Source organism: Prionailurus bengalensis, chromosome B4 (assembly GCF_016509475.1).
Source record: "Prionailurus bengalensis isolate Pbe53 chromosome B4, Fcat_Pben_1.1_paternal_pri, whole genome shotgun sequence".
Lineage (NCBI taxonomy): Eukaryota > Metazoa > Chordata > Mammalia > Carnivora > Felidae > Prionailurus > Prionailurus bengalensis.
The window spans coordinates 127,616,306-127,641,650 of NC_057358.1; the positions used below are offsets into that span (position 1 = coordinate 127,616,306).

The following is a 25,345-nucleotide window of genomic DNA, read 5'->3' on the forward strand; positions in this document are numbered from 1 at the left end:
ATGAGGCTTCAAAGAATTCAGCAACACCTCCAAGGCCACCCACATGATGGGTCCAGGACTCAAACCTGGGCCCTCTGAGACTGATGTGACTGCATTCTTCCCAATATTAAGCTGTCTGCCTCCAGAAAGGTCTTATTTTCAGAGAACTAGCAGGATGGGCTTTGAAGCTAAACTGCCAGGGTTCAAATCCTGACTTGTCAACCTTATTTCTATTTCCCATATAAAAAATAAGGATAGTAAAAGTGCCCACTTTGGAGGGTTATTATGAGTGCTAAGAGAAATGATACTTATAAAGTGCTTAGAACAGCACAGAAAATTCCATAGAAGTGCTGACTACTATTGTTAAAATTACCTTAATCTATACTGGACAGTCTAACTGAGAGACCTGGGGGTGCTTAGAACCTAGAGGGAGAACCCAAGCCCCTCAGGTAACAGGAAAACTGAGGACCAGAGAAGGGAAGAGGGTAGCCACCTAAGCAAACTGGGCCCATGAACCTGGCTGGTGGAAAAACTCTTTTTACTCTCTGAAAGTCACCACCCACTAGGCTATTTTTTTTTTCTTAAGGAGTCAGACTTCCAAGCTTTCTATACCCTTAATTCATGTGGAATTTCTGCTCTGGGCTTGGCTCCCAGGAGGAGCCCCTCCACCCCTTTATGAAAATAGAGTGGAGTCATTCGGCAAAACCTCAGCCTAATGCTTTTAAGGAACTGGCAGGTTGAAATAGGAAACTGTTCTAAGTAGAAACCACAGCAACAGCACATGCTTGCGGCTGCCGGCTGCTGCCTGCATCCTTGCCCGAGGCCCCGGGGATAGGGAAGATGTTGGCCACGCCACGTGAAGGGGCCTCAGGAGCTTGGCCCTGGTGCTGCTGATCGTATGTGGCCATGTGACAGCAAACGCCATGTCTTGTGGGCATGATATTTTCAGGTCAAATCAAGGTGAGATGGTCAGATGGGCTACCAGCATTAGAAACATGGAAGGCTAGTGTTTGAGCAAAATTGCCCTTTTCTTTGCACACCCCTCGTGTTGTTATCTGTTGAAACAGAGGCCCAGAGAGGGGAGGCAACTTTCCTAAGTCACCCAGCAAAGAGTGATGGAGCAGGAAAAGAGCTTACATCTTCTAGTACCTAATTCTCTGCTCTTGTGCAATACTCATTCACCCCTTCTGTTAATAGTGTCCTTGGTTCCAGAGCATAAACTGTGGGTCAGAAGACCAGTGTTCAACCTCAGCTCTGCCTTTTCTTACCTTGGTGATCTTAAGCAAGTTACTTAACCTCTGTGTGCCTCGGTGTTTTTTTGCTGTTGTAAATAAAATTGGGTATAATAAGACTACTTATCTAATAGGATTGCTGGAAGGATTCAATGTGATAATCCAGGTGAAACTCTTGGTATGGTGCCTGACAAATGGTAAGAGCTTAATAAAGTTTTTATTTTTAATGTATTAAATACCTAGCAGTAGCCACTTTCCCCCCAAAATGCTCAGTCAAGTGGGAGAAACAGGAAAGTAAATTTTGATATATTACTAAAAATGTGTTGATAGTAGAAAGCAGGATGCCATGACCCAGGTGAAGGTCCTGACCCCACAGAGCAGGCAGACCCCGAGAAGAGAGTGGGCCAATATTTGCCAAACATGTGTTATCAGAACCCAGGTCCAGGGGCTTCTTTCCATTGCTATATGTTTTTTTTTTGTTGTTGTTGTTGCTTTTGAATATGGTGTCTTCGTTTCCCAGGAGAGGGGACATGTTGCACAGACCTATTCTTTTTGCCTGCTACCTTGACTGTCTGGCTAGTGCTGGGATGCCATCTGAGGCCAAAACCAGAATCTATTTCTTATGAAGCACAGCACAAAATTTAGGTTCCAGTTCTACACCTAAAAACACACTTAGTGTGGTGGTAGTCAGAACAATGCCCCTTCCTCCCCACACCAAGATGTCCACATACTAATCCCCAGAGCCTGTGAATACATTCTTCCACCGCTAAATGGATTTCACAGGTGTGATTAAGTTAAGGATTTTGAGATGGAGAGATTATTGTGGATTATGGACCCAATGTAATGATATGGGTCCTCAGATACGGGGAGGATCAGAGTCAGAAGCAGAGACTGATAGATGACAGAAGCAGAGGTTGGAGTAATGTGAGGAAGGGGCCATAAACCAAGAAATCTAGGTAGCCTCCAGGAGCTGGAAAAGATAAGGAAAGGGATTTTCCCTTAAAGTCTTCAGAAGAAACCAGCCCTGTAGACCTATTTTAGAATTCTGACCACCCAAACTGCAAGACAATAACTTGTGTTGGCTTGAGCCACTAAGTTGGTGGTAATTTGTTATAGCAGCCACAAGAAACTCATACATGTAGTCAACGTTTGCCCTGATTCTGCTTTAATGTGACCTTGGCCACCTCAGCCTTGTCCTTTGTTATATGTGGTTTGGGTCTTATTTTTAGCATAACTCCCCAAAACACAAGTGCTCCTGAGCATGACATAAAAGGCCCTGCATGATCTGGCTCCTCCCTGGCACCTGTCTCCTTTTCACCTCTCTCTTATCCTAGGACAGGGTCTTGGGGGGAAACAGGAATACACAGGTGTGCAATGTGAGCTTTCTTTTCCACCTTTCCCATGAGATATTCAATGAAGTCTAGATTTCTCACTAAGAAGCCCATGTGGATTCTTTTGAGATATCCAGAGGGGCTCTGAAGTCTGTATCCATGTTGACCTTAGTGTCATGTGTCATTTGCCATCACGGGGCCATGTATGGCAGCCATGATAGCAGAGTGTGTGACACAGGACTTGGAATAAAGGTAGGTGACACCCAGGTTAACAATACACGAGACATTGTGGTTTGGCTGTTGTTGATACAGCTCACATTTCCCTCCTCCACCATATACACCTATGTCAGTCTGCATTCTCATAGATGGGAGCTTATGTCTTGCAAGGTGGAGGGTACTGGGTGGGGGAAGGGCATGGCTAGGAAAACAAAAGATCTAAAGATCCAAGGGGTTGTCTGGTCTCTGTCTGGACTGCATCCTCAAAGGAGAGGGGGTGTTAGAGGCAAACCCCAATGGAACCATTTAAGAGTGATTCTGAGACTCTAGTCACAGCAGAACCAGCCTCTTAAGCAGCTGTGGCTTCCTCTCCTACTATCCTACAACCTCTTCTCAACAACACACCAGGAGGAATCTTCCAAAAATGCAAATCAGGTGGGGTTCCTTCCCTGTTTACTACTCTCCAATGCTTCGATTAAACTTGGAGTGAAATCCAAGCTCCGTGTCATGGCCTGCCCTTACCTACCTCTCTGACTTCATCTCCTACCAGCTCTTATCTGTCCCTGTGCTCAGGCTACACTAGCCTTCTCTGTTCCCTGAGTTTTCCAGCTCCTTCATGTCTTAGGGCTTTGGTTCCTGCTCCTCCCTTTCCCTGGAAAATTCTCTCCTCCAGATCTTGACATCTTGGTTATTTCACATAATTTGGGTCTCAGCTCAAACATCACTTTCTCAGTGAGGCTGTCCTTGAATGTATAGCTCAGGTTGGGTTCCCTACAACCAGACACGAAGACAGACTTGGTGACTTATTTGCAAGGTGATCTTAAGTGAGGGAGTCATGACAGAGAAGGGAATGTTGGCAGGGTGTGTTACTGAGTTGGTTACTTCTTCAGGAAACTGAGGATCGGTCCCACTGGAGACCTCTGAGATATCATGGAGAACATGCCTCAGAATTGTCCTGCAAAGAGATGGAGAAGTTGGAGTATTTATCCACTGGCTATTGCCCTCCTTGGTTAAAGGTTGGCCTGGGGACAGTCAATCTCTATGTGTGGCTGGGGCACACTCCTACGGCACCAGAAAACACCCTCAGAAGGAGAGATGGAGAGAGGCATGTGGGACAATGTTTGTGTGCCTGGTAGTTGACCATTGCAGTTGCTAGTGAAGTCAAAGGTGGGCCAAGAAGATGTGGGGTGGGGCTTCAACAGTGTCTTCTATGCCATCCTATCTAGTGCTTCTCTACCCTGGCAGTCTTGTTTTCATTATATTTCTTATATTTATCTAAAATTTTCTTATTTATTCAGCTACCCATTTGTTAACTGTTTATTCTTCATACCCCAAACTAGAACATCAGCTACACAAGAGCAGGGACCTATTAGTCTTATTCACCATTCTTTCCCCAGGTCTGAGAACAGTGCCTGGCACAAAGTAGAGCATCAGTAAATATTAGTTGAATGGATGAATGAATGAATGAATGAATGAATGAATAAATGAAAGTGCTGATACATGACCTTGGTACGAAAGCATGGTCCTGGTTCAGTAGGAAATTGACTCCAGGTCGCCATGTGGATGATGGACATAAACAAGTAGAAGGCAGAGACAGAGAGAAAAAGGTAACTGATACCCACATATGATAACAGTTAATATGCTGTTTTATGGGTAGATGTGAGGTATCTTTGAGGGACACTCTAGAATTATTGGGGACTACACCTATTGGGACTACCAGGTGTTTGGGAACTTTTAAGCCAGCAGTCATCATATTAGTAAGATTACCAATGTTTGTACAAACACTTCCTCTTTTAATAAATTAAAGTAGGTTCAAGGTTACCCCTATAGTGACATCATTCTCACAGACTTTCAATACAATCTACTTTCTTGAATGGGAGGGAAGAGGCTGAATTTACAGCATGCATTTATTTGCTCAGCAGGCATGCAAAGCATGATCCACTTTATCTGTGTGGCAGAACAGCAGTGTGCTGAATGCAGTTGGAATTCCTTCTCTTCCATTTGCTTGGTGACTTTGCGCAAACAACAATACCTATTTGAACCTCAGTTTCTTCTTTATTCATCTGCGTGTTGAGAGTGAGAACAACTACCCGGTAGGGTTATTGTGAGGATTCAATAGGATAACATCAGTAGCACTTAGTAGTGTGTCCTAAATGTAAGTATCAGTCCCTAGATAATGATCATTCTCCATACTACTGATGATGATGATGATGATGATGATGATGATGATGGTAAAGGCTTATATTGTTCAGGAGGGCAATGTGCTCAGGCTCTGGACTATATCCAGGATAAGTAATAGTTGCCTTTGGAATCACAGCACATTAGCACCATAAGGGAACTTAATGTCCTTAGACAGTGATATTAAGACAAAGAATAGTCATTGTCCTAGTGGCTGGCATTTACTGAGGGTATACCTCCAAAATGTTCCATCCCATTGGCCCAATTGAATCTACTGCAAAGTGGCTGCAACAGGATGTCTTAGTCTGATTCTATCGAACTAATTCCCTTCACTCATATACTTCTAAGACACTTGGCTAAACAGCCACCTGAGTATTCTATGGCTTCCCATGTGTTTCTGGTTTCAGAGGATGGGCTAGACATGAAGATTCCAGGATTTTTATCATTTCAGTGGATTTTCTCATTATTAATTAATAGATTGGAGTTCTTTTATTTTTAATTTTTTAATGTTTATTTTTGAGACAGAGAGAGAGAGAGAGTGAGAGCGATCATGATTAGGGGAGGGTCAGAGAGAGAGAGGGAAACACAAAATCCGAAGCAGGCTCCAGGGTCTGAGCTGTCAGCATAGAGCCCGACACAGGGCTTGAACTCATGAACCGTGAGATGGTGACCTGAGCCGAAGCTGGATGCTAAAGCGACTGAGCCACCCAGGTGCCCCAATAGATTGGCATTATGACTGCAATTAAATTTCCTACATATTTTGATGGAAGAAGATGAACTGATGATGTCTTCAAGGGTGTTCCGATCTAAGTGTTAACTATATGGTTCTCATTTCAGTTTTATACAATAATGCTGTGAGTCTGGTTAACATGTTAACCCACACCTAAATAGTGTATTTGTTTAGGGTTTGCTGATAAGTTCTGCAGAACCTGGTTCTGAGAATCAGGAGGTTCTGGTACCTCCTGACCCACATAAACTGTGATGTAATAAGGTGTTGTGTTAAGCTGATAAATGTGTGGTAATTTGTTAGGCAGCACAGAAACTAATACAGACCTCAAAGCCTTCCTCATCTTGCCTGTACCTCCACACCAGTCACATTTCTTGCCACTTTTATTATGTTTCAGTTTCTTCCATGAATCTCTCTCAAGATGCATATTCAAGTACCTGGAGTTCTCTCTCCTCTTCACCTGAAACAATCACCCTCATCCTATGTGCTACCACAAACACCACTTTCGACGATGGTCTCTTCTGATGTCCTGCACAAGGTATGTCACCTAATGTGTGGTCCCAGAGCCCTCTGTGCTGTTCTCTTCATAATATTCATCACAGTTGTAATTACTCGTTAACCAGGTCTATTCCTTGCTGGCCTTTTGAGTTCTGTAAGAGCAGGAATTGCATCGGCCTTATCCACCTTGCTATCCCTAGTGCCTACCGAGGCACATAGTAGGTGATCAATAAATATCTGTGCAGTAGAAGAATGAATGCAACATCATGCAGGGTGAGGGTCTTGGATTAAGAGGCTTCCACAGACTTCCTGTCTGATCTCTGCTGCCCCTAGTGGTGTGATCTGAGGTCTCTGGCCATTAATGCTGTGGATGACATTTGGGGGATTAAGAGTCACATCCCTGTACCCACCTGTACGAGGATACCTTGAAAAGGTCACTTCCTGTTTCTGGAGCCTATTGCTCCACAATCTATAAATCTAGGATGAGGCTGCCAGCCACAGTTTCTGGGGAAGTTGATAGAGGACAAGTGAGGTAATGCCCAGGAAGTTCTCAGCAAGATACAGCTTCATAAAAGCCTATGGTCAGGCTTTTAGATTCAGGACACAACCCAGGCACTTGGCTTGGCCAGCAGTGATGTAAAGGCCAGTGGTGAGGTAACTGCCAAGGCTGGGAGATCTCGCCAGTGAATGCCATGGCGCTCTGCTCCCCAGCCCTTCAGCTGAGCATCTGTCTTTATGTCTAAAGTAGGTGCAGGATCAAGGCCAGGCTTGACTAGACGATGGAGGCTTGTGGGCTAAATTCCCAATACTTAACGATAAAGCCCTTTACAAGACTTCCAGATGTTTCTAAATATATTCCTGAGATACAAATAACCAGAAGCAGCAGTAACATGAAGTGGAAGCCACAGGATGTGATATTTAGGACTAGAGGCTCTGAAGGCAGACCACCTATGTTTGAAAACCAGCTCCAGTGCTTAACTGGCTGTTAATTAATAACTTCTCCAGGCCTCAGTTTTTTCCTGTGTAAAATGGGAACCAATTATGATGGCTTCATGCGATATTTTGAGGGGACTGCTGTAGAAGAACCACACAAAGAGCTTAACATAGTGCCTGGTGCAGAGAAAATGCTTCATACATTGTACCTGTTAGGGTTAGGAGGGTTATTGTTGTTTTGTTTTAATCAGAAGAGCTGCAAGCACTTTCCACTTGCTTAACACTAACGACAAACTTGTGTTTAGGACGCACTTCCAAGCACATGATCTTATTCTCTCATTAGACAGCAGGGCAGGGACCTGATCTGAGACCAGCTCCTGTCTCTTGCTCAAGCTTCATCCCCAGCACCTAGGACAGTGTCTGACACACTGCAGGATTCTGACAACCATGTGTTGAACCAATGGGTCTAATGAGATCTATGTAGGAACTCTCAGGCATAAGTTGTTATTCGTGTCATTTGCTAATAAGGAAATGGAGTGATCTGCCCACAGCCACCATCATTGTGAAGTCAGATTCCAACCTTCCTGACTGCAAATCCAACTCTCTTTCCACCACCTTCTGCTTCCTGGTGACTCCTCCCATTCACTTAGCTCAGTAAGATGATGCAGGTAGCAGAAAGGAGTGGCAGGAACATGGGCTCTGGAGCCAGAGAGCAGGTTCAAATCCTAGCTCTACTGCTTCCCAGCTCCATGATCACAGATGAGTCACTAAGTCTTTCTGTGCTTCATCATCTTATTGGTAAAGTGGGGGTTAATAGTGTCTATACATCATATGAGGTAGATCTTATTGCCCAATTTACAGATGGGGATGTTTCACACAGGTGGACCTAATCACTCATATTTATGATAAGGAACCACCTATCTTTATGATAAAGACCCTAAGTTTCTTTTTTTTAATTTAATTTTTTATTTTTTTAAATTTACATCCAGATTAGTTAGCATATAGTACAACAATGATTTCAGGAGTAGATTCCTTAGCACCCCTTACCCATTTAGCCCAATCAAAAAGAATGAAACCTTGCCATTTGCAACTACATGGATGGAACTGGAGGGTATTATGCTAAGTGAAATTAGTCAGTCAGAGAAAGACAAAAATCATATGACTTCACTCATATGAGGACTTTAAGAGACAAAACAGATGAACATAAGTGAAGGGAAACAAAAATAATATAAACACAAGGAGGGGGACAAAACAGAAGAGAGTCATAAATATGGAGAAAAGACCCTAAGTTTCTCAAAGGTGGGGAGCACGTCTTTCTTTCTTTCTTTCTTTCTTTCTTTCTTTCTTTCTTTCTTTCTTTCTTTCTCTCTTTTTTTTTAAGTTTTATTTTTATTTATTTTGATAGAGATATAGAGGGCAAGTGGGGGAGGGGCAGAATACCAAGGGAGGGAGACAGAATATCAAGCAGGCTCCATGTTGTCAGCACAGAGCCCAACGTGGGGCTCGATATGTCCATTTATTTCACCAAACCTTCCTAGAACCGATAAATGGCAACTATATTTATCGGGCATCGGCTAGGTGTCAGTAAAGTGCTGGGGATTTTACCTATGCTGTTCCATTTAATCTGGATATCAACTCTATGAAGCTGTTCCATAAGTCTTATTTTCCACATTGGACAAAAACAAGACAAAACAAAATCCTGAGGTTCTGAGGTTAAGAAAATTGTCCAAGCCTTCATGGCTGGTAAGTGATTCAGACTCAGGGCAGTTAAACTTCTGAGGTTGTGCCTTGTCCTCACGTCACAATGCCTTTAAATGGAATCAATCCCTTTACATGGTGGCAGAAAATAGGGGGTGAGATCGATGGAAGGAAGTGGTCCCCAGATTTCCAGCTCTTTGGAAGGCCATATCAAAGACCACTGAAGGAAGTGTGATTGATGGTGGCCACAACAGTTAGCGCATCAACAGAACTTTAACTTGCCTGACCAGGATATGTCAAGGGGTGGGGCGGAAAGAGGGCAGCCATATTACACAATTATGATGACGCACAGACCTTTCTTGGGCCTAAAAGACTTCCCAAGTCCCGAGGGGAATAGCATGAATACCTCATTGTACCCATGAAGGAGGAACTAACAAAGACTTCTTATCTTCCAGCTTCTTATGCCAGAATCAGAATTATCTCTGACATTCTGGGCCTTCGTGAGTTCTCCTTTGGCTGTCTGGGCATAGGGGAGCAGTTCCTTGTAGATGGCTTTTGGTTGCTATTCACTGCTGAACATGGTCAGTGCCTGCTGGAGCTCCCCCTTTGCCATATCTGTGATCTTCTTGAAGGCAACAGCCTTATATTCTTCATCTCTGTGTTCCTTCATCTGGCACAGGGTTTGGTGTAGATTTCAAACTCACAGAATGCTGAACCAAAGCCCAAGAGTTTGGCTAAATACAAATGGCCAAAGCCCATGGATGTTCTTAAGGTCTTCAACCTGGGCATCTCAGACTGGTCCAGCCAGGCTGCTGGACAACAAGAGCTGGAGGTTAGTTTTAAGGTAGTGGGCTATGGCTTTCTTGGAGACACTCTGGACATGGAGGGACACTATAGGAGCACATGGCCAAGCCTAGTCAAAGCCTGGTTGAGAGAACAGAAATGTACAGTGTGGAGACCAAAAACTGACAATTAGTCTAAAGGGCCAGAAGCCAGGATTGAGTTGAGCAAAGCGCCAAGACTCCAGAGATGTCATTTGAATGAGAAAAGGTCCAAAAGTAAACGTAGATTCTCTAGGGTTATTGCTGCCATGGTCTGTGGGTGTATACAGAGTGGCTGAATCTGCTGCCTTAAAGGGCCTGAGCTAGGTGAATAGATATAATCCCTTGTCTGGTGTCTCAATGTCAACAACTTGGGGGCATCTTTTCACATAGGAGTAATCTAAAAAATCCCTGAGACTTGATTAGGCCAGTGAATGGTGTATAGTGGATATATATATGTAAGATATATTTGGGGGAGTGTTTGTAGCCTATGGACCAAAAACTTCTCCCTCCCCACCATCTTGACTGCCCACCTTTATCTCCAGAAGCAGGGAATAGGTGGGGAGAGGGGAAGGGCAGCTGCTGTTATACACAATATATTCCCAGCTATTCCAGCTTTCATACATATGACCATGGGCAGGCACTGACCCAAGCTCAACCAAATCAATACTCTAGGCACTTGGAATTGGTAGAGGGAGGGAGGGAGGAAGGGGGAGAGAGAGAGAGAGAGAGAGAGAGAGAGAGAGAGAGAGAGAGAGACTGACAGACAAACAGACAATTACTGTATGAGGCTGAGGCTGGCCTTGCAAGGGCAGGCATGCTTCATGCTGCATGGATCTGAGAAGCAGAGGAAGCCCACCTTCAAGGTAGAAGAACGATAAAGCAAATGCACAGCGCAGGGATGAGATCAGAAGTGAGAATGTTGCCTGATTCTAGACCATTTCTGAACTTATTGTTGTCTCTGGATTCCATGAGATATTCCCTATGCGTCTTAGGCTAAATCTCTGACTAAGCATGCTTCCTTACATTGGTTTCTGTGTGTTCTTATCCAATAGTCCCACCTAATACTCCATGCATCCCCTCCATGGTCTTTGACTCAAAGTTGCACTCAAAGTTGACTCTCAGGGTAGATAGGGTCTTTCGTATCCATTCCACGTCCATTCTAATGTGTTTGCTTGTTCTGAAAGAATCAGGAAAAGCTAAAACTATATCCATAGACATCTTTTTGAGCTAGAGTCTAAGTGTGGTTTAGGTCTCCCTGAATATGTGCACCTGTACAAGATTTGGGAGGCAGAAGCAGGGGAAGGCCACATTCCTGTATCTTTCTGTGGAAGCATTCACAGAGGACTCTGGTTCTGGTTACCTGTTTTGTATGTGCTGAAGGATAGGACATCAAGGCATCTGCGTTCTGCAGGCTCTGGCATCAGATGAAGTAGGTTCAAGTCCCAACTCTGCCACTTAAAAGCTGTGAGATGGGCAAGTGCCCTCTCTCTGTGCCCTGACCCAAAACCTGACCCAATTTTTTAACCAGAAAAATGAGGATAACGATGGTATCTATGGCATATAATTGTTATATAAGTTAGCTTGAGATAATGAATATAAAGTCCTTTAAGGAAGGGACTGGCACAAAGTAAATCCTCAATTAATGCTAGCTGTTATTATGATTACTACAATTAGTAGTTCAAACCCATAATGTCACAGTGGGAAGCAAAATAATTTGTGTAAATCACCAAGCACAGGCTGGTACCTTCCCATCTCCTTTTTAGCTTCTCTCCATATCTAGCCCTGGAAGTTCTGATTAGCTAAACGGGGCCCTGTCTTATTCCCAACATAGTTGCTAATGATCAGAAAAAGAAGGCCAGATCCTGAAGTGTCACCATCAGCTGACTCCTCTGCTGCCTCCCATGCTGGCTCGTGAATCATGGTCAGCAGACTCTAGCAGCCAGAAGGGTCACTGGGTCCCCCAGCCCACTGGTGAGTAGGGGCTGCAAACATTTTCATTGCCATTATGAGCTAATAGCTGGGTCTCCGACTCATGTCTAAGGCCTCATACTGCTCCAGCCTGCATCCTTATCTTGGTTTACTGAAACAGCAGAGAGCTGCAGTTGGCTGACCTGAGGGCAGGGAATGGGCCAAGATGTGCAGAGGTGGCCCAGAGGAAGGGAGGATGGAGAAAAAGGGCTCCTGGCCTGCAAGTCCTATTTGGAGGATGGAACAGGGGCCATACCTGTCAGGATCTCTGAGAATTGGACTTAGAACTCATCTAGCCCAACTGTTTAAAGTTTTTTGTTATTTTAGTTTTAAAATCTACTTTGCTGAAGTACAATTTACATGTGAAAGAAGCATTGATTTTAAGTATTCAGGTCTGGGAGTGTCCACAAATGGATCCATCCATGTGACTATTCTCACAATCAGAATATAGAACACTTCCATGGTCCCCAAATTCCATTGTGCCCCTTTTACAGTGAGACCCCATATTAGTCAGGATTCTCCAGGGAACCAGAACCAATAGGATATATACAGATAGACAGAAAAGGAAATTCATCATAGGAACTGACTCATGCAGTTATGGAGGCAATAACTCTCATAACCTTCCATCTGTAAACTGGAGACCTAGGACAGCCAGTGGTGTAATTTAACCCAAGTCCAAGGGCTTGAGAACATGGGGAGCTGATGGTATAAGTCCCCATCTGATTCTGGATGTCCAAGAGCCAGGAGCGCCAAAGGAGGAGGGCAGAAGAAGAAGGATATCCCAGCTCAGGTAAAGAGAACAAATTCCCCCTTCCTCTGCCTTTTTGCGGGATCTTGCTCACTTAGTCTACCAATTCGAATGCTAATGTCTTCTGCAAAGATCCTCACAGACACACTCTGAAAGAGTGTTTTATCAGCTATCTGGGCATCCCTTGGCCCAGTCAAGTTGACACAAAGCATTAATCATCACAGACCGCATACTCCAGGCCTTAAGCACTTACCTGGTTTTTCTGCCACTGTAGATTAGGCTAGTCTTTTCTAGAGTTTCATAAAAATAGAATTAGTTTGTACTTTTGCATCTGACTTCTTTTGCTCAGCCTAGTTTTAGAAATTCATTTATATTGTTGCCTGTATCAATAGTTAATTCTCTTTTGTTGCTGAATAGTATTCTGTAGTATAGAATACCTCCCCCCCCATTCTAATAATATTTCCCAACATTATTGGATACTTATAAAACAATACATGCTAATAATTTGTACAGAATGCTAATAATTTGTACAGATTTTCTTCCCAAATTCCCACAACAATCTTATAAGTACTATTAGTATGCTCTTTTCATGGATAGGAAAACTGAGGCTCAAGAGAGATCATGTAATTGCCTCCAAACACAGTGTAAAAGTTGGAACAAATATTTGAATCAGGGCAGTCTGATTCTAGAATCTATGTCTTGAGAATCATGCTCTACTATCTCCCATTTTACAGATAGAGAAACAGAGGCAGGAATGGAAGCAATTTGGTCAGCATTATGCTGCAAGTCAGAAGCAGAGTATTTAATATTTTGGGAACCCAAGGGCCCAGATTTCCAGCATACCATGTAGCCTCCTTTGAAAGAGGCTCAAAGACCCAGCCAGTCCCTTTCTTACTTGCTTGAAGCCTGTGCATTCTTTAATGCCAAAGTCAAACATGTACTGATTACCAGATTAGGGCCAGGCAATGTGCTAGGCCCTGGTCACATCATTACGGAAGCAGACATAGCTCTCTGGAAATAAATCAATGGATCCAAAAAAACAGCTACAGAAGCATAGGAAGAGAATTGCAAACAACAGTTCGGGGTTTATGTGTATGCTAAATTTAACACATTCAATGATGTTACAGACCCAAAAAGAGCTCCAGACCCAACTGATATTTTTATAGAGCAATCATTATAGGTCAGCCCCACCCTATATGTTGTTATATTCATCACCAGAACAATCTCTTGAGGTAGGTACTCCTAGTATTTTCCATTTTGCCAAAGAGGAAACTAAGGAATAGTGGGGCTAAGTACCGCGACTGAGTAAAGCCCTTTGAATCTTTTCTATACATGGTCTCATTGTTCCCAAATCGTCCTTGAAATGGGGCGAGGAAACAACCTATTCTAACCCACCTAAATAATTATGGCAGAGATGCTATTAACCATCAAATACCCCAGTGCTTCCCCACATTTCCCATCCTCTCCTGAAGCCAGGCTTGGGCCCTTGGACCAGTTCTGGCCAATAGACTATGCGCAGAGGGTTGGGACATCACTTCCGGGTGGAAACAGTTAAGAGCTGAGGTACCTCCTCCATCTCTCCCTTCTTTCCTATTGTGGTGACTGTAGAGACTACCTGTTCTACATGGTGTAGTTACCAGATGGGGAGAACTGCCTGACCCACATCAGAGGTCACATGAGCAAGAAATTAGTCTTTATTGTGGTAAGCCACTGAGATTTCAAGAGTTAGTCTGTTGTAGCATTTGAGCATCAATTGTCCTGACTAATACAGTAATGATAACCACAACTAATGCCATTTAATGTTTACTCTGCTCCAGGCACTGTGCACTAAGCACTCTACATCTGACAGTTCCTCAAATTTCTTACCTTTCTAGTTTATCTACATACTTAAGAGATACGCAGGCCCCAGTGGGCTCTGGATTTGTTAATGACCTATGAGCCAAAAAGACTTTCCCTTGGAGGCAGAATTCTCAGGCCTAAGCAATTCTTTTACCAGAGATAATACAAACATTTGAACAAGTCTGAAGAAAGTAGAATCCACACTTATTTCCTCAAGGGGCAAGAAACACAGGGCTCACATGGGAAATAGAAATCGAAAGGCCTTTAAATGTACTGGATGGGAAAGAAAAGGGGCCCCAAGGAGACTTCTTCTCTCCCTCCCCATTAGTAAATGCAGGGTGCCAAAAGGAAGCTCTTGCTGCATGACGATGAATATGAAGAAAGTTCTTCCTGGAATCTGATCTCCTGTAAAAAACAAATCCCATCAGGTTATTCTGAATAGCTTGCTCCCAATTGCACTCAGGATGAAGTGTGATGTCCAGAGCCCCCAATTTAAGTTTATAGTTAGGCTTAGGCTTTGGAAGAGGGAACATGTAAGCTAGTATTAATAAGTGAATAAGAGGTTGTTAGCCAGAGACATGAAGGACAGAACGTTCCATAAAGAACAGTAGACAAGGCATGGGGTTATTTAGAGGGCTTGGCATGTTTAGAGACTGTCAGAAAGCTCAGTGTGGCTGGAGCATAAGGTATGACAGAGGCAGAGCTGGAGTCTTAGGTGGTGGCTGCACTGTTGGGGGAGGCTGAACCTGCTCTGGTGCAGCCTGTAACCTTGAAGGTGAATGGGTCTAATCCTAGGGTCAGTTAGGAGCCCGCTCACCTGCACATACAAGCCCAACCTTCTAGCCATTCTCAGAGTAGTAAAGGTGATATTTTCATTGCTATCTGCTCATTCTTTTTCCTTATTCCTTCATTACTTCTGAATTTTGTCAGAAAAGAGGGGTGTTACTTTTTGTGTCCCTTCAGAGACCCCAAAATAGGTACTGCTTCCCACTCCATATCACAGATGAAGAAACCAAGGCTCAGAGCATTGAAGTAATTTGAATCTGGTGACAGCCAGGACTCACAGCCACCTGGTACACGCAGGTATGGCTGTACTAACTGTTACATTATTTAGGTATTTCTGTAGCGGTTATTAATTAGCTACCACTCTGACTACCTCCTCTTCACTCCCATCCTGTGGTTCAAAAGCTAAAACGATACCATTAGGCACAGCAGGGGCTTTCTGCCTTCTCTATAAAGCTATAGTTGACTGGTGATTTCCTGGGCCATGCCAGCTGTTGAATATTTTGAGTTACATCAGCCTGGTTACATGGCTGATGGACACCAATGGCAGAGTCTGAACCCACATCCAACTGTTTCTAATGCCTGTACTCTTTCACACTATAAGCTGCTTCATACCCAGACATGGGAAAACAGTCCTGCCACCCCTGCACATGCCAGGTCACCACAGGGACTAGGGTTCAGCTTTGGAAGACAGACTTGCGAAGGACAGGAAAGACCTGGAATTTGTCCAGAAGAGAGTGACAGGGTTGAAGGGGGACTTGAAACGACATCATATAAAGAAAGGAATGCAGAACTGGGGATGTCAACTTGGAGAAGAGAAGATTTACAGGAACCTGGAGGACTATCTTCATATATTTGAAGGGCAGCTGTGTGAAGAGAGATGGAATTTGCACCAATTGGTGGACTTAACAACCAATTCAGCCCTCATGTGGTCACTGGGTAAATAGTTTCCAGGTACCTCTTCTTTGCAGGTGTTAAATTACGTCTGGGGACTGGGGGGTACGATGTTGAAAATACATTTAATTTAATTTAATTTTTTAATGTTCATTTGTATTAGAGAGAAACAGTGTGTGGGCAGGGGAGGGGCAGACAAAGACAGAGACAGGATCTGAAGCAGGCTCCAGGCTCTGAGCTGTCAGCACAGAGCCCGACGCAGGGCTCGAACTCACAAGCCGTGAAATCATGACCTGAGCCGAAGTTGGACATCCAACTGACTGAGCCACCCAGGCGCCCCAACGATGTTGAAAGTAATTAAGAGGTTGCCACTAATGGAGGAGACAGACAAATAAACAGAAGTGTTGGAGAAATTTGGAGAATGGAGCTCGGAAACCCTGAAGCCCATTGGGAGACCTGGCAAGGCTCTTGGAGGAGACAGGTTTTGATCAGAGTCAGGGAATGTGTAGGAGGCTGTCAGTCAGAGAATGGAAGAGAGAGGGAATAGCACATTCAAAGTAATGGAGCCAGAAAACAGTGCAACATTTACAATGAGACCAGGACTGTGGCTGGAATATAAGGCTTGTGGGATAGAGGTGCAGCTGGTGACAATGTGAGGGGGTCTGAGGAGTAAGGACACAGTCTCAAGGGGAATGAGGAAACAGCAGGTTGTGACAAATTATTGTCATTGAAAGCACTCAAGGGCCAATGGGAGGGTGGCTTTGAAGGGAGGTTAGCAAACACAACCCAGTAACCAAAGTGGTCAGATGTGATGGCCTTGATAATCCACTACAACCTTGGGCTTTTCTGAGAACTAAAGATAACAGTCCTGGAGGGGCAGCAAAGGATGGAAGGAGAAGGTTTGGACCCACTATGGTGGTTCTGTAGATAAATGTTCCCATTCTGGCTTCCGCTAATTTTATTTCCATGTGGCTGAGAACAAGGGAGAGTCTAGTCTTTATTCTGGGACTCAAGAATAGGTTCCAAATGTCTTTCACTGGGGAGGAGGGGCATGGAGAAGAGGTGACAATGACAGGCTGGTACATACATGGTAACTGTTCTCAGCATTTTATGTTGGTTAGCTCATTCAGCCCCCACACTGAAACTGTGCCTATTTTACAGATGAGGAAACCGAGGCAGAGGGAGGTTATGCAACTTGCAGAAAGTGCCAGAGCTTGGATTCAAACCCAAGGGTTCTAACTCTAGAGCTCAGTTCTTAACTACTGTACCACAATAGTGTGAGTTCTGCCCTTGTGGGACAGGCTTCTATTTTTTATTATTAAACAGAACTCTCAGCATTAGTACCGACCTTTATTTGCCCACAGATAAATTAGCAGGAGATGGAATTCACTTTATGGGTGGATTTCTCACAGGGTCTCTTTAGGGAACATCCTCTCTAAGGTATGTTATTTTTATTTTATTTATTTAATTACAATTTTTTAATTAAGTTTATTTATTTTTGGGGAGAGAGAAAGAGGGAGAGAGAGAACACATGTGGGGGAGGGGCAGAGAGAGAGGGAGAGAGGGAGGGAGGGAGGGAGGGAGAGAGAGAGAGAGAGAGAGAGAGAGAGAGAATACCAAGCAGGCTCCACACTGTCAGCACAGAGCCGATGCGGGGTTTGAATTCACAAACCGTGAGATCATGACCTGAGCTGAAACCAAGAGTCAGAAACTTAACCGACTGAGCTATCCAGGTGTCCCCTCCAAGGTTTGTAATAACCAGATGATAGCAGTGACCCAAGCCAAGGGTTCCAAACTCTTACTGATAAATATGATAAAGCAAATATGAAATTAGTTTTTTAAGCCACATAATTATCTTGCTAGTTTAAAACTTCCCATTTTACCAGATAGGAAGTTAAAGCTCTAGGCACCTGACCACACAGCCCACAATGGCTCCTATGCCTCAGCTTGCACTCTCATGGGATCTTCCAGAAACTTTCAGAAAAGCAGTGCACAGAAAGGGCAAAAGACCTGGTCAAAGCAAACTGTCTAGCTAGCTCAGCAGTGAAGGAAAGGGAGAAAGGTCAGGGGGAATGGGAAGTGATGTGATAATCATCACCATGGAAGCTGTTTGAAGGTGTTTGAATGTTACTCTTGGACCAAGCAGAGACATTTTCTATGCCACTTTACAGATAAGGACACAGAGGCTCGGAGAAGAAAAGCAAGCCACTGAAGGTTGCCCAGTGAGGAAACAGGTGAGCTGGGATTAGAATGTAGCTCTACCTGATTTCAAAGCCCATTTCATCTCTTTGGGTTGATTTTCTCATCTGCAAACTGAGCAGTCTACGTTATTGACAACTCTCCCACAATGCATAGTGTGCTTTAAGATACTCCATCTACTCATGACATTAACAGCAACACTAACCACAAAAACAGCTAGCAATGGAAAGTTACCAGGTGTCTGTAAGTGATCTAAGCATTTTACAAGTATTAGCTCCTTTAATCCTCACAAAGGCCCTATGAAGTATGATAACTTCCATTTATAGAGGAGGAATCAGAGACATTAAGTAACTTACCTAAAGTAACATCGAACTGCCTATTAAATAATAATGAGTAACTGAAAGTCAATAAAACCTTTTGGGTTAGTCAAAGACTTCTACAATCATCTATCAGTTGATCAATATGAGATAATCAGTATTTTTTTGAGAGAGAGTAAGACAGAGGGAAGGGGCACAAGTGAGCAAGGGGCAGAGAGACAGAGAATCCCAGAAGGGACAGAGAGAGGAGGAGAGAGAGAAGCATGGCTCACCCAGAGTGGAGCTCGTGTTCGCCTGAAGCAGGGCTCATGTTCACCTGAAGTGGGGCTCGTGCTCACCCAGAGTGGGGCTCGTGCTCACCTGATGTGGGGTTCGAACTCATGAACAATGAGATCGTGACCTGAGCTGAAGTCAGATGCTTAAAGACTGAGCCACCCAGGCCCCTGAGATGATCAGTATTTTTAAGGCTATTTCAGTGACCCCCTGCATGAGTATAAAGGTATGACTCACATGTGGCTTTGGGAAATATAGGAAATTGCTGATGGATTCCTATGGGCTGATGGAGGGTGTTGGGTGGGTGGGGCCCATGTTGGAAGTCACAGGGTCTAATGCTTAATATGCCAGCTCTGTTTTGGAAAAATCTCATCAGCAGTACAATCGTTGGCTGGCCTCTGCAGACAACACTGAGCTATCCTGGTGCTCCAAGCCAGCTAGTAGCCTGGATCCCCTTCTCATTGGGGGCAGAACACACAGGGAAGCATGACTGAAGGCAGAGGAGAGGGAGGGAGTGTTAGGGAAAGAGAGGGACGGAACAGAGAAGCTGATGGCTAAGCCAGCTGTTGTTGGTTGTTGCCAACCTGTTTGGAAAGATGTAAACCTCATGCGTTCCACGAATTTCACCAAAGTCTTCATGTGTTTGAAAATAAGAGCTGCGCAGATCAACCACTATCCCACTTCAGGCAGATAGAGGGCTTTCAGCATCCCTGGGTCGCAGGTGACAAGTCTTCAGCTATCTCCTTACCACAGATACCAATTGACACAGGTGAACTTGAATGCCCAGCTGGACTGTCAACCTTTCCCACCTCTGCCCTGCTCCTTCCCTCTTGGACTCCAAGCTACCTGAGGCACCCCTGGGTGTGTGTGGGAGGCAGTGAGTTGGTCTTCCTGGGGTCCAAGCCTCTCCTTTGGGGCCCCTTTCCTACTAGGGTGGTATCCAGGGGCAGCAGGTATCATAAAAAAACAAGTTCTGAGGTCCGACATACCCAGATTGGAATCCTGACTCACCAGCTGGAATCTTGAATTGTGTGGTTGTGAGCACCCCCAGTTGTGTGATCTTGAGCAAATGAAGACTAGGATATACTTTGCCAGTGTGGCGAAGGGATTATTAATGAGGTGACCCACTTGGGGTCCTCCCAGGCCACGCCCTCTCTTCTGTGCAAACCAGCTGTCAGAGAGTGGCTTGTCCATCACTCCCCTACCCTCAAAAGTTAGGGACCAGCGAAGTCCAGATGCTATGTCCTTTCATTGTAATAGAGAACAAGCAAGTCTATGAACATGTTTATCAGAAGTTTAAGCAAATCTCTCCCTCTTTGGGGTCTCATCTTTTCCTTCTAAATGTGGAAATGGGTAGCTGCTTCCTGAAATCCTTCTGAGTTTGAGACTACGAGCACTCCCAGCAGTGCCCCCCCCACCAAACTAAACTGTAATAGCAAAGTCACCAATGGAAGTCATTGCTCTTTGACAGCTGTTCCATTCTTTCCATGTCTACTTAGTGAATGCCTAGCACTTTGTACTCAGGACTGTGCTAGGTACCGAGGGAGCTAAAATGCCATGTAATAACAGCTCAAACAGACCCCTGATTCATAGAGGGCTTACTGGGTGCCTGCTGTGCTAAGCTCTTCATCTATTTAATCTTCAGAATCCAATCCTGCTGTCACTATGCCCATTTTATAGGTTCCGTCATTGCCCAGGCACATGACTAAGAAGTAGAGAAGATCAAATCCCAGCCTGGATCTAGCTGACCCTAAAGCCCACGGTTTCACCCAATACTCTGTGGTGATTGCCTCCCTTTCAGCACCGTCACCAAGAAGTGATGGCTCCCTGTGTCAGCGAGGAAACAAGGTGTCAGCAGACAACAGTCTGAGGACTAACGATAGCAATGGGAATAGCAGTGACGATGATGGTGTGGCTATTGCCTGTGCTGCAGCAAGGAGGTCTGGCGGGAGACTGCTGGGCGATACAGATCAACAAAGGGCTGGAGGGAGCAGACAGTGGGATTGCAGTGGGACTTGGGCTTGTCCAGGAAGACTTTCTGGAAGGTGGAGGAAGGGACTGGTGTGCTCCCAGTGCCCAGTCCCTGCCACACTCTGTGCTAAGTATTTTAGAGAAGTAACTGCTATGGTCGCTCTATGAGGGAAGAAACTTGGTTCCCATCAGATGGGTAAGGAATTAAGAGCCAGAAAAGGACAGTGTGAAGACCCAGGATTGGAACCAGTTAAGTGGGGATAAGAGCGAGACAGAGAAGTACTTCCTCTAAACCCCGAGCTCCCAGCACCCAGCTCCTCATCCAGAGCAGATAGACAGCATGGACTTTGCTTTTTTACTAATCCTGACTCCAGTATCCCCATCCACACCCTCCGTTCCCCTTGCTCAGGCTGGCTGTGAAGTCACTGCCTATTCCTGCAAACTGCTGCACATCTGGAGGGGTGGACTCCACCCTTCCTCAAACCACAAGTTCGAGGGAGGGACTGTCACTGACTGATGCCTCCTGTTTGTCTCTTCTCTGAAACTTCTCCTTCCTTTCTTGCCAAGAGAATGTGCAGCTTTGGGCAGGGACTTTGTCAGATTTCTCAGCAGCATCTCCTCCCACTGGCCCAGGAACTAGAGGCTGGGAACACAGAGAGGTCTGCAAGAGTCAGCTGGTGTGCAGCCCTGGGCTAGTCAGAGCAAAGCTACGTGGTGCCTCTGAGTACCTGCATAGCCTTCTTGCACAGGGGAAGGGGCAAGGAGGGGAGAAAGGAGAGACAAGACAGAGACAGAGACAGAGACAGACAGACAGACAGACACAGACAGACATACACGCATCGGAGAGACAGAGCAGAGAGAGAGGGAAAGAAAGAGAGAGAGAAACAGACACCATAGAGAGAAAATAGAGAGACAGAGTAGGGATGGAGAGAGTAGGGGAGAAAGGCAGAGAGGAAGACAGAGATAGAGACAGGGCAGAGAGGGGGAAAGAGAGAAACAGAGAAGGGAAGGAGAAGAGAATAGGGGAGAAAGAGACAGAGACAGAGAGCGAGACAGAGAAGTACTGGAGAGAAAGACTCAGAGAGACATAGAGAGAAGGACAGTGAGCTATGGAGAGAGAGACCAGGATGACAGAGCCAGGGCCAAAAGGCAGAAAGGACAGAACCTGTCCAGAGACGACACTCAGCTGCATGCCAACCAGTAATTTCTGCTTCTAGAAGGCAATGTCATAAAAGAAGAAGAGAAAAGAGAAGAGGGCAAGGAAATAGTTACGTACTTTTAGTAACAAAATGGACTTAGAGGTCAAATCATGATGTTGACTAAGGGCTCCCTAACTTCTGAAATCAATTTCCCAGCCCCAGAATCACATTTTAGGGATTGTCGTCCAGCCTCAGTTTCCTTATCTGTAAAATATGTTAAACGATAGTGGCTTCACATGGAAGGTTGAGAGGCATATGGTAGGCTGTGTAAACTGTAAAGTGCTGTAGAAAGACAATGGGCAGAAGAAAAGGAAGCTCTAAGAATCCCCCTCTGGGTTTTTTTTTTCAAAACCAGCTGGTGTCCTTTTCCAGGGAGCTGATCTGATTGGAAATGGGTGCTCAAGAGACACTGATCTTCACATAAAAGCTGCCTAATGTGTCCCATAGACCTACCTGGGTGACCTGAGAAAGCCACTCAGCTCTCTGGGCCTCTTAAGAATGACAGCTGAATGAAAGAATATTAAAGCTTCTTCTGGCTTAGAGTGTTGACAAATCTGTGACCACCAAGATGAGGAGGCACTGGTGACGTGAAGGCTTCACTTGTGACCTGGTGGGGGTTGAGCTCCTGTTGGATGCTCCCCCTCCCTCCAGGAAGCCTTCTCTGGTTCTCCCATATCACGCGCAGTGCCTTCCTCTGGGCTTCTGGACACAGTGCTACCCTATCCTAATGTCTTCATCTGTGATGTGACTGTTTCCCCACTAGACTATGAGCTTCTGAGGGCAGAGACCATCTTGCTCTACCACTGGGTCCTCAGTGCCCAGGGCCTGGCACAGAGCAGACACTCCATGGATGCTTGTGGATATGAATGAGACTCAACTGCCAGCCCACATTCCTTCCCATTAGGCCAGACATTTTCAAGGAGGAAGGGCTGGGGCCAGGCTTAGCTGCCGGAGGCTTTGGAAGCAACCTTTGGACAATTTGTGCTGTGCTCTGAATCCTTTCTGGGAGCCAACTGAGATTCCAGGGTAGCTGAGAGCCAGAAAGGGTGGGAGGTAGACTTCCTGGCTGGGGAGAGCCTGGGTGCGGTGGGGGACAAGAAAGAAAAGCCGTCTTAACACAATAGCTAACATTTCTCCAGCATTTTATGCTTTACATAATATTTCCACATCCATTATTTTGTTTAAACCTCACGGGAATCCTAAGGCTAAGTAGGGCAGGTTCTAATACCACTGTTTCTCTTTTTTGGATGAGTAGAACAAGGATGAGAGGTGAGGTGGCTTGCTGGAGGCCACAGAGCCAGATCTGAAGTTGAATCTTTGGACTTTGAATCCAGTGTTCTTCTAAGACCAAGATAAAGGTGGGGGGTGATATCTGAGAGAAGTCTAGATTACTGCTCTGGTTCATTGTGGCTTAATGAATTGTTCAGTTTTTATTAACCCACGTGTACTAAAAAGTGGTTGTAAGTGGGACTGTCATTGATGGAACCTTGTTAAAGTGCTTTGTTCAAAGTATATTATTCATGTTATCTCATTTAACCCGAACTGTGACCCTATGAGATAGGTCCTACTTCTAACCTCATTCTAAAAGATGATGGAAGTGAAGCTCAGAATGAATGAAGAACCAAATGAAGACCAGACAGCCAGTGAGTAGCCTATATTTGAACCCAAGAACTTAGATTCTAGAGCCTGAGCTCTTAATCACCCACCATACTGCTAAGATCTAATCCTCAGCACCTAACGAGGAATCATGCAGTAAGTAGCTTCCTGCAGGAACCATTGTCAGAGGAGAGGCATGGTGCTGGCTCTGTTTCCCCAGACGTGGAAACTGACAGTCCTGGACCTGCCCTGACTACTGATCCTTGTGATTCTTCCTGGGGCCTGGCCAGGGTGAGGGTATAGTGGCCACAGTTTGCAGAGCTCGGACAGCCCCAAGCTAACAGGCACAAGGAAGAAGCAAACTGAAGCCTTTCTCTCAACAACTTGTGCCCATCACTAGGAGTCAACCAGCCTGGACACTGCCTTGCATGCTGTGCATTGTGGCATAGGGGAAAGAGCTTAATGTTGAAGTCAAATCTGGGTTCCAATCAATCTCTTAAACTTAGCAGCTGGATGAGCTTGGGCAAGGTGGGTAAACTTACTGACCCTTGGTTTCCCATTCGTAAAAAATGATAATATGAGTCTCATAATATGGAGACCAAACACAGCAAACCACCTGAGGTGTGTTAAGGCAGTAGCCTGCACACAGTGGACACTCAATAATTCTTTATTCAAGAGAGGGTGGCCCAGGAGAAAGAGCATGGGGCTTGGGGTTAGATAGCTCTGGTTTCAAATGCTCGTTCTTCCAGTGATAAGCTGTGTAACCTTGGGCAGATGACATCTTCTCTGAGCTTCAGTTTTCTCATCAATAAAAGAAGGATGACAGCAACTACCTTCAGAGGGATTGTTGTGAAACAGGAACTGGGGTACAATCAGAGTTCAGTGAAGAGCATCTAACACCAACAGTAATAAGGTTGATTCTCCCTTTTCCATTCTTTGGAGTGGGAAATGAGTGTATCTCTTCATTCACTCACTGATTCATGCATCCAACATTTAGGAATCTACACTACAGCTCTGGGCTTATTCCCGGGGATACCAAAATGAGCTCTGAGGGTTTCCCTACTTTGAGGAGAAGACTGACTGCCATGTAGATATAATCATGATACAACTTGGAGGTGCTTAGACTGAACTATGTGCCAAGTGCCCTTGCCAAGCAAGGAACAGAACAGCTGTAGGCAAGCAGACCCATGCCTTATTCTCCACCAGCACAGAGGCTTAGATGTCATGGGGCCACCTCAGATTGAACATCAGCAGCCCCTGCTCTTTGGCTCAGATGCTCCCCAGGAATATTCATAGCCCCTGTCTCCCTTGGCCTCCCTGAGCCATTCCATGGGATTGTTCTGGCTTAGTGGATGACCAGAATTCTATTAGGATGACACTCTTGGGTTCCCTTTCCTGAGCTTCCATGCACTGTGGTTTATTGAAACCTCTGGAACATTTTGTACCCTCCCCCTAATTCCCTCTCCAAATAGCTATCCCTGCTTATCTCTCTTGGACTGTGTCACTTTGGCATTACGTAAAGATCCTTGCTTTGCAATACTATAGGCCTAACCACCATCCTAGCCTCTCTCTGGAAAATGATAAACATTAATTTGGTAGGGTTTCAAATTTGGCTGGAGGCAGACAAAAAGTGACTGGTCCCAGGTCAAACTTGGGATGTTGAGCTTTTCTTGAGGGTAGCTAGTCAGGGCCAAATAGGCATCTATTTGTTTTTGTTTTTGAGAGAGGGGGAGAGAGAGAGAGAGAGGCAGAGGAAGGGGGAGAGAGAATCCTAAGCAGGATCTACATCCAGCACAGAGCCCGAAGCACTGGGGGTTTGGAGCAGTGGAAGGGTGAACCCACATATTTTTAATTTAGTTTTTAAATTTACATCCAGGTTGGTTAGCACATAGTGCAATAATGATTTCAGGGGTAGATTCCTTAATGCCCCTTACCCATTTAG

General features: G+C 45.0%; 1 protein-coding gene and 2 long non-coding RNA genes across 4 annotated transcripts in view; 1 reads left to right on the top strand and 2 right to left on the bottom strand.

The window, feature by feature from the left end:
* SYN3 (synapsin III) overlaps positions 1-25,345 on the bottom strand; it is a 465,413-nt gene that overhangs the window by 179,519 nt on the left and 260,549 nt on the right.
* LOC122472679 lies at positions 8,571-16,020 on the bottom strand. Its single transcript, XR_006294500.1, has 2 exons — positions 10,977-16,020; positions 8,571-10,793 (listed from the first exon to the last, which is right to left on the bottom strand). It is a non-coding gene; the product is annotated as an uncharacterized LOC122472679 (long non-coding RNA).
* LOC122472677 lies at positions 17,921-25,306 on the top strand. Of its 2 annotated transcripts, XR_006294499.1 has the most exons (4): positions 17,921-18,082; positions 20,318-20,419; positions 23,396-23,450; positions 23,804-25,306. It is a non-coding gene; the product is annotated as an uncharacterized LOC122472677 (long non-coding RNA). The 2 variants fall into 2 exon arrangements; XR_006294498.1 differs by lacking the exon at positions 23,804-25,306 and having other exon boundaries at positions 23,396-23,789.